This window comes from Ixodes scapularis, unplaced genomic scaffold (genome assembly GCF_016920785.2).
Source record: "Ixodes scapularis isolate PalLabHiFi unplaced genomic scaffold, ASM1692078v2 ptg001212l_1___fragment_1__unscaffolded, whole genome shotgun sequence".
NCBI lineage: Eukaryota > Metazoa > Arthropoda > Arachnida > Ixodida > Ixodidae > Ixodes > Ixodes scapularis.
This window is the reverse complement of record NW_024610117.1, coordinates 2,982,063-2,997,476: the sequence shown is the minus strand read 5'-3', so window position 1 is coordinate 2,997,476 and position 15,414 is coordinate 2,982,063. Positions and strand designations below refer to the sequence as shown.

Genomic DNA, 15,414 nt, shown 5'->3' with positions numbered 1-15,414 from the left:
AGCCGACCGCGTCAAGCCGGCATATCTAGCAAGCCTCTCTACCTCAGCTGCTGCTGCAACCCCTGCCGCACCGTCTCCACCTTTGCTGCGCACAACCAGCCCGCCCAACGCACATCACATGGGCCCCCCCGGAGCCTCCGGCTCTACAGGGGGGTGCCTTGTAGCGACACTCACGGCGGGCTCATGTCCTACACACGATGACGACGAGGTGAAGATGCCTCTGCAGCACGCGAGATTAAAAGACCAGTTCGAATCCAAACGCTGTCCGAGCTGGTTTTTTGGTATGTCGGCAGGCTCAACCGGAATCTGGTGGTATGCCTTCACCAAGATCGACTTGGTGAAGGCATACCACCAGATTCCGGTTGAGGCTGCCGACATACCAAAAAACCAGCTCGAACAGCGTTTGGATTCGAACTGGTCTTTTAATCTCGCGCGCTGCAGAGGCATCTTCACCTCGTCGTCATCGTGTGTAGGACATGAGCCGGCCGTGAGTGTCGCTACATATGTAAAGGAATAACGCGTTGCATCTTCTTTGGCTGAAGTACAGGAGAGGGGAGAAAATGTTCATTTTTCCACATGTGGCTTCGTAAAGTAGGTCATGAAGACGGTGTTCTATGAATAGAATTGTAAAAAAACATATAATGCCAGGCTTGGTTTGTGATTATTCCCGGGGTTTCGCTGTCACTGAGCATTCACTCATTTTCAAGTGATCGTCGTCACTTCGCTAAAGCAACGCCAGCACGCTTTTCCCGTCTCAAAGCTTTGTACCGCTTCCGAGCGTCGATAATCAGGAACGGAAACTAGTAAGCAGATTTTTTGACGAATGAATTGAATCAATTCGTCAGGCAGCAAACGTAAATCAACCTAAACGTTAGATCAATGAATGAAAGTAACTCTAACCTCCATCAGAAATTGACACGCGTTTCAGGATGTTAAATTTCCGAATTATCTATGCGGATATTTTCAAGCATGCCTGAGGGCAGCGTTCCTGGACCGTTGTGGTTTTTAATATATATAAATTATATAGTTTCCGTAGTTCATGAATGAGTAAATATCCGACTGTTTGCGGAAGACTGCTTGTTATTTAAGCATATATCAAACTCTCCTGACCAGCATATATTATGCTAATCACTTTCAAGCATATCACGAAGGTGTACCGAATTAAAAAAATAAACTAAATTAAAAAAAATATATAAAGTTACCCTAAAAAAATTCAGGATTCTTTTTATGGTTGTGGTTTACCGATTGTTGAAGTTTTAGAATATAAACAACTTGAGCTTAGGATTAGAAAAAAAAATTATTGGGATGTTTATATGTATATATTGCTAATATTCGCTCATTCTTTCGTAAAAGTTGACTTCCTTGCTCTTTATCGGGGGCCCGTTTCAGCGCATGTGCTTCTCAAAATCTCCTTTGGGACCAAAAAGTTTGTGCCGAATTGTCCATGGAACTTCGTCAGAGATGGCAAAATTACTTTCCAAAAGTAAATAAATTACATTACTAATTACTTTTCTGAAAACTGCACAAATGTAAATTACATCACAAATTACCGCAGACAAAAGGTAATGACATTACATTACAATTACTTTCCAAAGAGTAATGAAATTACTTTGAAATTGCTTGGACTTTACTTTTGGAATACTTTAAAGGGGCCCTGCAACAACTTTCTGACTGGTTTTCAATTTGCACCAAACCTGAGCGCACTGAACGTAGGGACTTAATGAAACTTTTCTTTTCTCAAATTTCGATTTATTTTAAAAGTTATAGGCAAATTAGAATTACAAAAACAAGCAAAAAGTAACCTCCTTCATGACGTCGTAGGTCCTGCCTTCAGTGGCCGTGAGCTAGAGGAGGGGTAGTGAGCTCATCGAGCGCTCACGGTTGCCGCACTCCGTGTCGACAGCGACAAACAGGTGCTTACTCTAAGATGCAAATTGAATGTTGACGTTAGCGTTTTGGCGCCCGAAACAAATTTTTTTCTAAATTTAACACTTCCCGTTTTGCGGATTACTAAGAAAACCAAACGGGCCATAAACAAGTAGAAAATACGTTTCTACCTAAGGCGAGGCGTACGTTTCATTTTTCTTTTTTTTTTCTCTTCCCGTTTCTAATTTTTAAGCAAAATCAAATGAACATCTAAATAACTTTAGTGTTTTCATAAATAACCTCTTGAATTCACTATTCGATTGTCCGTTATGAACACCTCTTTTAACAGTGATCTTACTATGTCAAGGTGGAATGATGCGGTGCTACCTTACCTGTCTGGAAACAAATTGGGGTGTATGTATGTTTATACAGCCTAGAACATAGTCTGCCTTAACGGGCAACTTGTCTCCCAGCTGTAGGTGAACAATTTAGCCAGTGCAGTACAACCGGTAGCCTGGAGTCTTTAACGTGCATCACGCAATAGTGATACACGACCGCACGCCGGTACGATGCTCATCCAGATCGAAATGGGCAGGCGTGAATATTGAACCCAGGATCCCTATGTTATACAGCGCGAGCTTTCGCTCCACGTGCTCCGAGGTTGTGTGAATACCACCTTTAAGGGGTATTCACACGAGGGAGAAATCCCGGGGATTTCTCCCTCGTGTGAATACCCCTTCAAGGGGTACTGAACCAAGGAATTTGGTGTCCATAATAAGTGGCGCACGTTCTTTCCACGAGCAGCAGTTGCCGGAGTGTGCGAGCACACGCCACAAAAATGACGTCAAAGACCTCCATTCGCGGTTAAGATATGACAGTGAAATGTACGGGCTTCGGACCAAAGGAGAATAAAGACAAGTTCTTCATCTACAGAGTGGTGTCTGGTGTAGAAGGTAAGCGAACGTAGCTTTCACTTGTAGAGCTGAAAAGCCTGTCTTTATTCTCCTTTGGCACGAAGCCCATTCATTTGACTGTCCTCTTAACCGCGAATGGAGGTCTTTGACGTCATTTTCGTTGCGTGTGCTCGCGCACACCGGTGGCTGGTGGCTGATGGATAGAACGAGCGCCACTTATTACGGGCACTAAATTCTTTGGTTCAGTATCCCTTTAAAGTGCTGGTGGCTGGTCGCTCCCGTTGCTCGATCCACGGCCACTCGATTACGACTCCCTTTGGGAACGGCTTGCCGTATGCCTCATTCCGCCGGTGAGAGCGATAGTTCTACTTTACCCCGCAGCGCCAGCCGTGGCGCTCGTTATCGGTAAGAGATAGAGTTCCTAACTTTATACTTTGTCTCACGTTAGTATGGACTATTGTTAGCCGCGCGTGCTAAAAGCGCGAGATAGTTGCTTCGAATGAAGACTCGGCGGCTGCACGAGCGCTCGTGCAGCGAGTGCTCCAGCCAGGGCTGTCAAGGCTAGTTGCTCGCGCTAGCACAGCATTCGCGGTTAGTTCATGCTAAGGTGAGACGAAGTATAGTGAGAGAGGAGCAGTCCACCCGGCCCGGCCCGGTGTGGCTATTTAGATTGTTTTTCGTGAAGCGGCAAATCCGAATTGAAACGAGTGCCAGATTGCATGAATGATGTGACAAATCTGTGTAGAATAAAAGCACATGATTCTTTCTGCGAAAAGCTCACTCAGCTGCAGGCTGCGCGTTCGAGCCGGATTCTGCTGGCAGTATGAGCGAATTGTCGTTTTCTTGTTCCCGTAAGTGTTGCCCCGTTTCTGCCACTGAATATAGGAGTTATAGTTGGATATAGCTAGGAAGTACAATTTCCGGTTTTAACCGACGCTCGAGCACGCGCGAGCTATGCCATTTAGTGATCTGTGAAGGATATAAAAGTGGATTCCGCGTGCATAACTTCAACAATATAAACTTCATTGTTCACAAAAACAGATTGAGGGGGTCATATAATTCACAAGCGGAGCAGATTTCGGGAAAGAGGCTTCTGCGAAAGCCTCAATATATTCTCTAGAGGGCTGTTTAGGTCACCAGCCCAATTTGTCAGAAAAGGTCTGAGGAGTTTCCTGAGAAAGAGCTCGTAGAGCTTTTCGCAGTGGTACGGGCCTCGGCAGTTAATACACCACAGCAGCGGGCAGTCCATAAGGTGTGGAAGCACAGCGCTCGAGAGGACCTTGCAAATCCTTCCACAAACGCGAATCTCTGCCGACTGTAGAGCCCTCTCGACAAAGGAGCAGAAGAGCTTGCACAGCCAGACAGCTTGAGGTCGTGGATAGCTGAGTCCTCCTTGGTCAAGGCTAAGTATGGACTAATATGCTCCGTCACGTGATGCATTTCCCTTAAGTTGCGCTTGCATTCGGGACACGTCACCTGCAAAGTTTAGCGGATTCTACACATCAGCCTTCCTTGCTTTCACTGAGACATTTTTATTATTTTGCTAGGTTGAATGTTTCAACTAATTACTTTAAAATTACGACAATCTCTACAAATAAAAATGTTCACCTTTTGTTCGGAAACGGAGGCCAAGTAGCCAGCCATGTAAGTCAGCGGTGTGAACTCAAGTTCTGAAGGGACTTTATTGTACTTCATCAGGTGCTGAATTTTTCAAAGCACACCAAGAGCTGCCTCAGGAACTGCAGCTGCTTCACGAGTGGAGTTGGCACGTTTCATCGCCGTCTGGCAGTCAAAACTAGAAGGCGCATTTACACTTCTGGCAGCCTCCAATATGCCAACACAAACCACACACACGAGCACAGAGTGACATTACGATATTTTCGCCGAGCACAGTGATGCATAGATGGGGGGAAAGCGAGTTTTGCGTCCTTCTGCAACCGCGGAAGCGCCTGGGTATCGGCAAAGCCAATGACGGGCAGATATTTAATCTGGGTAGCGGATCAACAGCGCGTTTGGCGCCTTCTCTAGCTTTCAGCTCACAAGACCACTCACTAGAGTTCCTGTATAGGCTCCCTACGGGAGCCAGAGTTGCCCGTTCGTCCCCGTAGCGCCATCTTTCCTGCATGGCATGTTGATCCAGCTCGTCACGTGACTAAATTCGGCGATAGCAGCCCCGCACGTTCGAGTCGCGCGGCGCGCTCAAAAGCAGGGGAATGTACGCTGATGCGCGTGCAACGTCTACTTTCCTGCACGGCACTTGATCTGGCTCCTCACGTGATCGGATCTCGGCGAATAGCGGCGCAGCGGCACGTGGAAAACAAACGTGCAACTCTGGCTCCCGTAGGGAGTCTACACAGGAACTCTGCCACTCACCGATGTGCAGCGCCCCCACGGAAGATGGGAGAAGATATCCTTTCACGCGCGCTCTTTTGTTTTCGAAAAAACATCGGCAGGCCGCACCAACAGGCGGGATCGAGTGGCCGTGCTCGAGCTCTTGGTTGCCACGCTCAAGCTCATTTCTCCGTTGTGTTTTTTTTGTTTTTTTAGGATATGGCTCTCACCCTCCAGCAACGAGGTCGGTGAAGCACGTCGAATTGCTGCGATATAGTAGGTGCCCAGGAGACAGTGTGTCGGAGACGGTTAGGCCTGGGACCGGACATTTCATCGAACGCTATTTCATCGAACGCCGTTTCATAGAAGCCGTTTCATCGAATGCCGTTTCATCGAACGCCGTTTCATCGAACACCGTTTCATCAAAGCCGTTTCATCGAACGCCGTTTTATCGAACGCCGTCTTATTGAACGTCACGGTCGCATTCCCGCCTCTTGAGGCTATACTTCGTTTCAGCTTCGGTCCGAGCGCGGCCGCTGTTACGAGCCAAAGGGCCAATCAAAGAGCGCAAAAAGCGCGGCGTCATGGCGTGCTCTCTGCTCTTGATAGGACTAGCCGGCGGAGGTGCGAGCACAGAGACACGGCGAATACCGGCTGGCCCTATCAACTGCATAGAGCACGCCATAACGTTACGCTTTTTGTGCTGTTTGATTGGCCCTTCTGCTCATAACATTGGCCGCACTCGGAGCGAAGCTGAAACGAAGTATAGTCCGAGGTGCACATCCCAAGTTCGGGAAGTTTTTGACTTGTATCGCCGGAGTGCATTAACTGACGGAAGACAAGCTGGAGGCGATGCTGAGTTCCCAAGAGCCTCCTCGCCAGAAGAAGGCCACAGCGGCAAGAAATGAGAAGGTCCACCTTTTTTATGAGAACCGACGGAGCATGGCTGTGGGGGACTTTTATAGAGCAATTGCTTATCATTTGAAACGGTGAATGGCTGTCGCACGAACATATGAGCCCCCGAAAGTTTTTAAACAAAAATTTGAATTGACGTACTTACTTTTGATTTCATTGAGTCTTAGAAGTAAAAAAAAAACAATGTTTCGTAGTGGTTTCATAAATAGCACCTCAGCTTTAGCTACTGCAAGCTTCGGGCAGTAAAAAAGTATCAATAGCAAGACATGAGAGGCTAGGAGGCTCACATGGCTAAAGTTTTTGCGCCGGAGCAAAACCTAAGTCGCCTTCAGGCCTCCATGAGTTGGAGGGCGCTCTTACCGGGAGGGCGACTTTCTATTTATTTGTTACAATACCCTCAAGGCCCATCGGGTAATACAAAGGGGATGAACAGATAAGCACAATATGCGAAACAAACATAAAAATCGGTTCAAATATTGTATTCATCTGAGGACAGATTAATCCTAGTTTATATTTGTGAAATAATTTCTACGATTTTGTGCAACAAGTGTGCATGTTTGTAGCTATGTAGATATTTGTATTTCTGTTTACTTGTTTACGTATATGGCAACTAATGCAAGTTGTGCTGTAATGAACTGTGGGGGGTAGAGGCCCATTCAGGCAGAAATGCCATTTGTCTCTACCTCTCTACCGGGCCTGGCCCGTGAGAAACCAAATAAACTTCAAACTTCAAACTTCATGGGTTACTTGCAGCAAAATAAATTGTAACAGCTACAATTTTGGACATTAAAAAACTCGACGATGAAATGGGATGACACGAAAATGCACTCGATCCGTGCATAAAAGAGCATATTTCACACTTTTTATATAAAAGACATTCGATGAAACGGCCGTCAGCGATTCGATGAAACGGCGTTCGATGAAAGGGCGTTCAATGAAACGTCCATTTTTTCGATGAAACGGCGTTCGATGAAATGTCCGGGAACCGGTTAGGCCGACCTTGAAGGTTGTGGCTACTGAAAGTGTCTGTTAAAGTAATAGGTAGTTGATTTAATGTCATCGGAGTTTCTGTAGCGTCAATCTTTGTATTTTTGAAGTCAGAACAAGAGAGACTGTCAATGTGGGCAGGTTTTAGGCGACCAATAGGAACAACGTCTTTTCGGCCATAAGCATCTGTGATATGAGCTACACTGGCATCAGTAAGACGGCTCGTCAAGGGATGTCGCGATTGGGTTGTTAGTTCCACAGATATGCTCCGCTGTGAAGTTGTACTGTTGAATTCTCAAATGGAGGCGCTCCATTCGTGCAGAGGGTCGGATCCGGGGGTTAGTGAGGTGGATGCTTGTGGTTTGTGGTCCGTGCGCGTGCGTGTGAATGCGCTCACTGCACCAAGCCACTGCAAGTAGTTCACGTTTAATTTGAGGGTACCATGATTTGGTGGGGGAAAGAGCCCGACTCACGTAAGCGACAAGCTCATTGGTGTTTTTCGTTTTCTCTGAGTGTATTACGCCGAGTCTACGTCAAGTATACGTCAAGAGTAAGAAGTATTTGTTTAGCGCCGTCAAAAAACGCCAATTCTGGCACTTCCAACAGTTTTGTCTTTAGGCTATTTAGGAAAACTTGTTCTTTAGGTCCCCATACCCATTTGTTACTTTTCTTGGCGAGCGGTCGAAGAGGGTGTGTGAGGTTAGCAAGACTGGGCAGGAAGAGTCCGCTGTAGTTTACAGCAGACTTGTACGTAATCCGTTACAAGTAACGAAATTACTTGTAATCCCTTACATTTACCAGTAATTTAGTAACAGAATAATTACATATTTTCTAGAGTAATTTGAATATAATTCCCTTACATTTTTTTGCGTAACGGATTCCTTGTAATCCGTTACATTTTTTTTCGGGACACCCCCGCCCCCCCCCCCCCCCCCGCCTTCTAAAGAAAGGGTTATTTTTATTTGGTTAAAGTCGAGCGCAGAGACACTGTCTCGCGAATTGACCAACGCAAAGGGAGGCTTGGCGCTCTTCAGTTCCGCAAAGCCTTTTTTTGCAACACCAGGCCCCTGAATCTATTTTTTGTTTAGACCCAGTAAATGTTGGTTCGTTCGTTGTTGGTACTTTGGGCCTGCCAAGTTTTGCAGGCCGATGGTCGTTGAAGTTCTCAGGAGGCGATGGAGACTTTGCGAGTTCTTTGGCGAACCGATTTATTTTACAAACTATGTACCTGTGTACAAAGTAGGGGAAGTTGGCATACTCGGATCGAACAGGTCTTACAGATGTCCAAATCAGTCCAAAATCGACCTCCCTCGCCCCGTCCGAGGCTTTTGAAGACAATCACTCCCTCGCCCTCAGGGAAGTCTTAACCAATGGTTTCAAACTTTTTCAAAGTCACGGAACGTCAGCCCTCCAATGGTCAGCTGGGGGCCGACCCGGCCGTTCATCAAGTTTGCAACGGCCACGGCTGACAGCTCCGTAACATTGGCACAGCCTTGGGTTCCAGACAGAGTGGCGCCGCACCAGAGCTCCTGGCCCGAAACTTGATCGTCGCCAGCGTACCCTGTGGGACGCTGGAGTACACAAGAAAAAACACGCGCACACACAAAACAAAACGTCCCCTTCGCGGAAGAGACAGCGACTTCGCCGCGGGGTGCCTGCTCGAGAGGACCGCGGTCACCCGTCGAAAGTGAAGAAAACAACGACAGCCAGGGTACGTCCGCTTCCCCTCTTCCCCACACCCCCGCGCGGCCGTGAAATGAGGACCACCCGGTGAGGGGGTCCCTCGCGCGACTCCTTTACACCTCCTCACCAAGAGTGTTGCTGGTCCTGTTGCTGGTCCTTGTTGGACCAGCAACACTCTTGGTGAGGAGGTGTAAAGGAGTCGCGCGAGGGACCCCCTCACCGGGTGGTCCTCATTTCAAGGCCGCGCGGGGGTGTGGGGAAGTTGGACAGTTTTATTACTCCTCCCCCAAGACGAAAAAAAACACGATAAAAACAACAACACAGAACTGCGGAAAACCAACACGGTTATTTCCGCGACAATCACAATGCCCGTACACATGGGCCGGCACAGATAGTAAAAGCACAAATTATCACAATACCAAAAGGGGAGCCACGCCGAAAAACGGCTTACAATGCTTAAAACACAAAGAAAGAATACACTTGGCGCGAATGAACAAACGGCACACAACACTGAAAGCAGCTCCCCCTGCTTCCCGCTTAAATGGAGGGGCAAGTCACGTTAAAAATAATTAAAAGAAATACGTGATTGCACCCACAAGAGCGCATTGTTCGGCGCTCGTCCTACCCCCCAGTTCAAACGGGTGCCGGCCGTGTCACAGGGCTCCCAACATTCGTTTGCGATTCTGGACAAGGAGTCGGAGTTCTTGTGTCTAGCGCCCTTCCGGTGCACAACTTTGACGTCGTACCCCTGGAGAGCTAGAGCCCACCTCGTTATCTTCGCACCGTGAGGGACGCTCAACGTCAGATACGTCAGGGAATTGTGATCGGAGACCACCGTCACGGAGTCGCCGAATAACCATACATCGAACTTTTTCAGACTCCAGATTACCCCGAATGCCTCTCGTTCGATTGACCACCGCATCCGAGTGGGCGTGAAGCGGTAACTTGTGAACGCGACCGGAGTTTCTTCCTCGCCCATTCCAAATTGCGCCAAACAAGCTCCCACCGCGATAGCCGAAGCGTCGGCGTAAAGCCAATACGGCCTTTCCGAATCGGGCGTGTACAGCGCCACTGCGTCGTACAGCGCCTTCTTGAGTGCCGCGAAGGCCCTGTCAGCTGCGTCTGTCCAGGGCAGTCGGTTTGGGACCCTTTTACTGGTTAGCTCGGTGAGCGGTTTGGCGATCTCCGCATAGTTCGCTATGTAGTCCCTGCAGTACCCGCCTAGCCCCAGCGAGCTACGCAGCTCCTGCTTTGTGGTACACTCTTAGAAAAAAGGGTATGGATAGTCCTCCCTTAGGGGAGGAACGGTCTTGTAACCTATGTTCCTTCAGAAAGGGAGAAACTTTCGTTCCTGAAGCAGGGGAGCAAAGTTGACGAAAGTAATCCCTGGAGAAGGGGAACAAGAGGGACAAAGGACAAACATAAATCTCCAAACACAGCTAGGTGACTGGTGAGCGACCAAAAAATCCGCCTGGTCCGGGTATCGAACCCGGGACCTCTCCATTACAAGTGGAGCGCTCTACCACCTGAGCTAACCAGGGGTTAGACGTCAGTAGAGCAAACGGGTTTTATCAGCTACCAGTCGAACACCAACAAGGTGAAGCTTGCAATTTAAAGTTATAATTATAATGCAATTAAATGCATTTAATTTGCATTTAATTGCATTATAATTATAACTTTAAATTGCAAGCTTCACCTTGTTGGTGTTCGACTGGTGGCAGCTGATAAAACCCGTTTGCTCTACTGACGTCTAACCCCTGGTTAGCTCAGTTGGTAGAGCGCTCCACTTGTAATGGAGAGGTCCCGGGTTCGATACCCGGACCAGGCGGAATTTTTCGGTCGCTCACCAGTCACCTAGCTGTGTTTGGAGATTTATGTTTGTCCTTTGTCCCTCTTGTTCCCCTTCTCCAGGGATTACTTTCGTCATTCTTGTCCAGCTCGCTTGCACCTTTGCATTTAATTGCATTATAATTATAGCAAAGTTCCTCCGTCGCTTGCATGCCAATATGGCGGCCCCGAATCGAGCAAATCGAGACCAATAAGGCTTCACGAGGACGCTACGTCTCTTGTACGGGACAAGAGCAGCAGCAAATAAAACCGCAACACGAGCTTTCCGCAAACTGTGTTTATTTCAGAAGCCAGCCCGCGAAGCATCACTTCCAGCTGAGTGAATATCCGCTCTACAGAGATTAATTCAAGACAATTTTCGTTTCGAAAGCAGATACTCAGTCTTCTCGTCGACAGCACTGCGATGTTAAACGGAGACAACCGATACCCGGTTACTTCGCGCACTTTGCGTCTTACCTTTGGTGCTCCTCGAGTCACAATTCCTTCGTCAACCGCACATCACGGAGAAGGGCAAACTCAATCTGCGAAACCAAAAGCCGCTCTCGAAAGAACAAACTCGAAGCCGCTGTTTATCGCGTAGCGTGAAAGGTTAAATCGCTAGCCACCAGATGGCGGGGTCAAGCGAAGTAATTGCAAGTAGCTAGGCTAGGTGGCGCTAGGTACCGCCCAATTCATGTTCTACAAAAATTAATTAGTTCTTCTCAGGCCATTATTGCCCTTGGAGATCCCCTACTATACACGCATTACGTTTATTACAAGCATCAGGTGAACATACATTGAGCACATACACGGCACACACATATATCAACACAACATAAGACCACACTAAGCCGAACACTATACTCGCGCTCTGCGTTTCCGTCTTTTATACTGGTCGTTTTGAACGTACGGAACTTTTCGGTGAATCCCTAAGCAATAAAAACTATTCCCAGCATGTTGATTTTTTCCCAGCAATGTCATACCTCTGAGAGTATTTTGAATGGCTCAGGGGAATAATCTCTTATTAAAAATTAACGCTCGATCATGCCGTAATTATTTGAAAGCCAATAAATCAAGCCGCTCCAATGCGGTTCGAAGCCATGAGTTTGTTTCCCCACACGGCATGTCGTAGCCTGTATTTCTATTGGTTTTTCTATTTGTGCTGTTCGCGCAAAGCTGCAATTGCTGTCTTGAATTAATCTCTGTAGAGCGGATATTCACTCAGCTGGAAGTGATGCTTCGCGGGCTGAGAAATCGCTTTTCAATCAACTTGAATGCAGTCAATGCCGCGACTTACGGCAGGTGTTAACTGTACGGAGCTACACCGTGGCGAGCCCGAAAACTTCTAGGGCTCATCTCAGCGCGCCACTTGGAAAGCAGTTTCTCCAGGAACCGTAGTATATTTAAACAGCAAAATAAAGGGTAGCTTTTTTTTTCGATCTTACCTACTATTGTTTTTTAATGCCGAAATTCCATACTGTGAATATACGCACTTTCCGTCACGATTTCGTACTGTTCAGTCCTTGCCCCAGAGCGCAGTCGCTCTCGAGGACGAGACAATTCCGAGTCACATTGGCCACTGTACGATAGCGACAGGAGCTTCCACTGTTCAGACCAGCGTTCCAACATGACTATCCGCACGTTGATCGATTGCACGTAATCCCTCAAGTTGTATTAAACTTTTTAATGTAAAGCGGAATGTCAACCTGCGACACCCCGCCCCCTCCGATCACGGCCCGACTAGAGCTAAATAGTGCTCTAGGCCCGACCAACGGCATCAATGCCTGACAGTTTACGATCTCATATTTTTGTTACACCACTGATACGCGAACACACGGTCACATCGGTGATAATTCCAGTCTTCTGTTCACAACCCACAACACTGCCATCACGATGTTGCAGCTATGTTGCTGACACGCACAAATACAGAACCACGTTGAACGCCGGTTGCGCTCTGCATCGGAAAACAGAACCGAACTCAGGACGGAAGGCACCCAGGCAGCCGGCAGGAAAACCTGCCTGTCTTGGACGCAGTTCCTGCGGTTTCCATAACGTCGAAAACATCGACACAGTTTCGCGTGCTTTCGCTACTGCAGTTCCGTGCCGCGCGAGTCCCGCAATCCGGAGACGGCCATCCCCCAGTGTACGTGGCGCTGCTGGCACTGCTCCCGAACTTCGCTGTTTCTAGCGGCTTCGTTTGCTCGTTTGATGAAATTAGTGATAAAAACGTCAATGCAACCGAAATGTTCTGCACGTTTGGACGAGAAGACGGAATTACAGGCGGCCTTCGCTGCCGCTGAAGCTCAATCAACTCAACAGCTATTTATTAAACAAGTGCGCGACCTGCTCGAAAAACGAAACCGAAAGAAGATGAGTCGGGAGGGCGAAAGCTTTCTCCCGTCTGCGTGGAGAAGGAGAAAAACATTTCGTTCCTCGCTTTTCTCATGTCCGCTTGGGGGCGCGCCAGTAGAAGGGAGGAAGACGCGCCGTTGCTACTTTTTTCCTACATTTTTTCTTAGAGTGTACACTCTAAGAAAGGAGTTCGAGGGAGTTAGACGGCGTGACAACACCCACAGCGTGCGCTAGCACCCCTTCGGAAGGAATATCCTCTCTCAAATAGAAGGAGCGAGCAAGGGGAAAGAGAATGAGGTGCTACAGGAGTCCCCTGGGGATTCGAAAGGATTATGGGAAGGGAATGCCTGCCCTCGGGCCAGGCTTCCTTTGCGAAGGGGGAACGTGGATGACTAGCCTTGAGAAAGTTAAATCCGATCCTGGAGTTTATGCTTTTACTTTACTTCTTTTTTCTTTTTTGCTCCACAGATTCTTTGAAACTGCTGACGTTCCCTTTTTCTTCGTTTTTCTTTTTTACGTTTTTCTATTTATTTCCAAGTTCAAAAAGTTACCTGACTGTTTCATAAAGGGCGCTGGCGGGCCGGTCGACGTAGAGTTCCCGTATACACCTTTTCCGCGTAGTCGTCGCCATCTTGCGTGTTGCAGCGACAGCCGCGCCGTCTGGCGTACGGTTGTTGCGAGCCCATTTTGGTATGCGGAGAGAAGCGTTGTTCCTAGCTCCCGCGTTGTCCTCATTGACGCCGTGCGTCGTATCTTCATTGTTTTCCCTTAAGCGAGTTCTTAATTTGTTTGTTATTGAAAGTGTGAATTATTCTTGTGTTCTGGCGTGTTTATTCGCCTTCATGGCGCCCGTTGTTGCGCCAGCAGCGCCGAGAGGTTCGTCGCCAGCGTCGCCGGTAATCGAAATCGGAGGCATGTTCACTTTAACCTGACGACGTGTACCAGTGTTTACTCTTCGCGTGTTGTTGTTTGTGAAGAATGACAGCCTTCTGCGAATGACTAATGGAGGGTTTCTAGGAGCGAGCGAGGGCGACCCTGGGCATAGAAGTATCATCGTTTAATCGTAGAAATACTCACAATGGGAGTTGGCGACGCGGGCCGAACGGTTTATTGTTACGGTGCACCATCGAGGTACGATCGCTAGTTACCGGGACATTTCTACTTCGTATGACGCCCAGATGCGTCGGAACTATTCAGCAGATGGGGGTGAAAGGGGGGGGGGGGGGGGGGGGGGGGAGGGCGACGACGATTTTGCGCCCTCTTTTCGTATTGTTTCCATTAACGTATTTTAACGGGCGTCGCTACCGAGCAACACACAAAATTAGAGTGCACATCCTCGTAGGAATGATCGGAATGAAAAACAAAGCTTGAGTAGCCAATAACAATCATTACACCCAGGGTCTTACATTTGCACCACAAGCTACAAAATTCGTTCTACATTTGACTTGTCGAGGCCTATTACTGCACTTGTAGATGTCCGTTTTTATACTGCCTATTTGCTTTTTTTTATGTGCTGATATTGCATCGCTTCCCCGCTGATATCAGCGGGGAAGCGATGCAAAGTGTATACGTTACAGCCGCATTCGCTTTGCGACCTCTTGTGTTCGGTGGCAGCCCGATGGCCAAATATGCGCGGACATGATACATCGACGTATTAACCCACCTTATTACAACTCACTTCGCTGTCAAGGGCTTCAAACCCCATTTAACGCGCACCACTTGAGCATCTTGCCAGCCGGCTAGGCCTGCTCCCGCATACCGGAAGCGTTAGAACCGGAAGAACTATTCCCGCTGTGCGCCGAGTCGCCGAGTCGAGGCTACGCACGTTACGCGCTGGGTAGAGGTTAGACGGAAAAGGTGTATAGGCTCCCTACGGGAGCCAGAGTTGCGCGTTCATGCATGGCATGTGGATACAGCTCCTCACGTGACTGAATTCGGCGAATAGCAGCGCCGCGCGTTCGAGGCGCGCTCAAAAGCCAGGGAACGTACGCCGGGGCGCGTGCAACGTCTACTTTGCTGCACGACACTTGATGCGGCTCCTCACGTGATCGGATCCCGGCGAATAGCGGCGAGGGCGGCACGCGGCACGTGGAATCAAACGCGCAACTCTGGCTCCTGTAGGGAGCCTATACAGGAACTCTAGATCGACAGACCGACACACCATGCCGTGGCTTACATTTTGCGAGATCGAGTTTTTACAAGCTTACGGTTGAGCATGTAACCTTCAAAGGAGGTTTAGATTGGTCTTGTTTACGCTTCTGATACAAATGTCTTTGTCGCTGGTCTGATCCGGTAAAATAGAGGACATAAACCAATGTGAGACAATCTGGGTAGCTAAAACGATAATAAAAATATCTCGCCATTAATTTCTTTAGCGGTGGGAGACACTGAAAGGTTCATTCCGGTGACAACCAATTTAGTCAGCTGCACGCGCTAGCGACCGAAAAACTTTTAACTTAGGAAATATATAGCAAAAAGATAAAATCGTGGAGAAAGCGTGAAGACAGCATTTATTGAAGTTCCGCGGGCACGACGTTTT

At 48.1% G+C, this 15,414-nt stretch overlaps 1 non-coding gene across 1 annotated transcript; it reads left to right on the top strand.

Moving 5' to 3' along the window:
• The first annotated feature begins 10,451 nt into the window (after window positions 1-10,451).
• On the top strand, window positions 10,452-10,524 carry Trnat-ugu. Its single transcript has one exon. It is a non-coding gene; the product is annotated as a tRNA-Thr (tRNA).
• The last annotated feature ends 4,890 nt before the right edge of the window (window positions 10,525-15,414 follow it).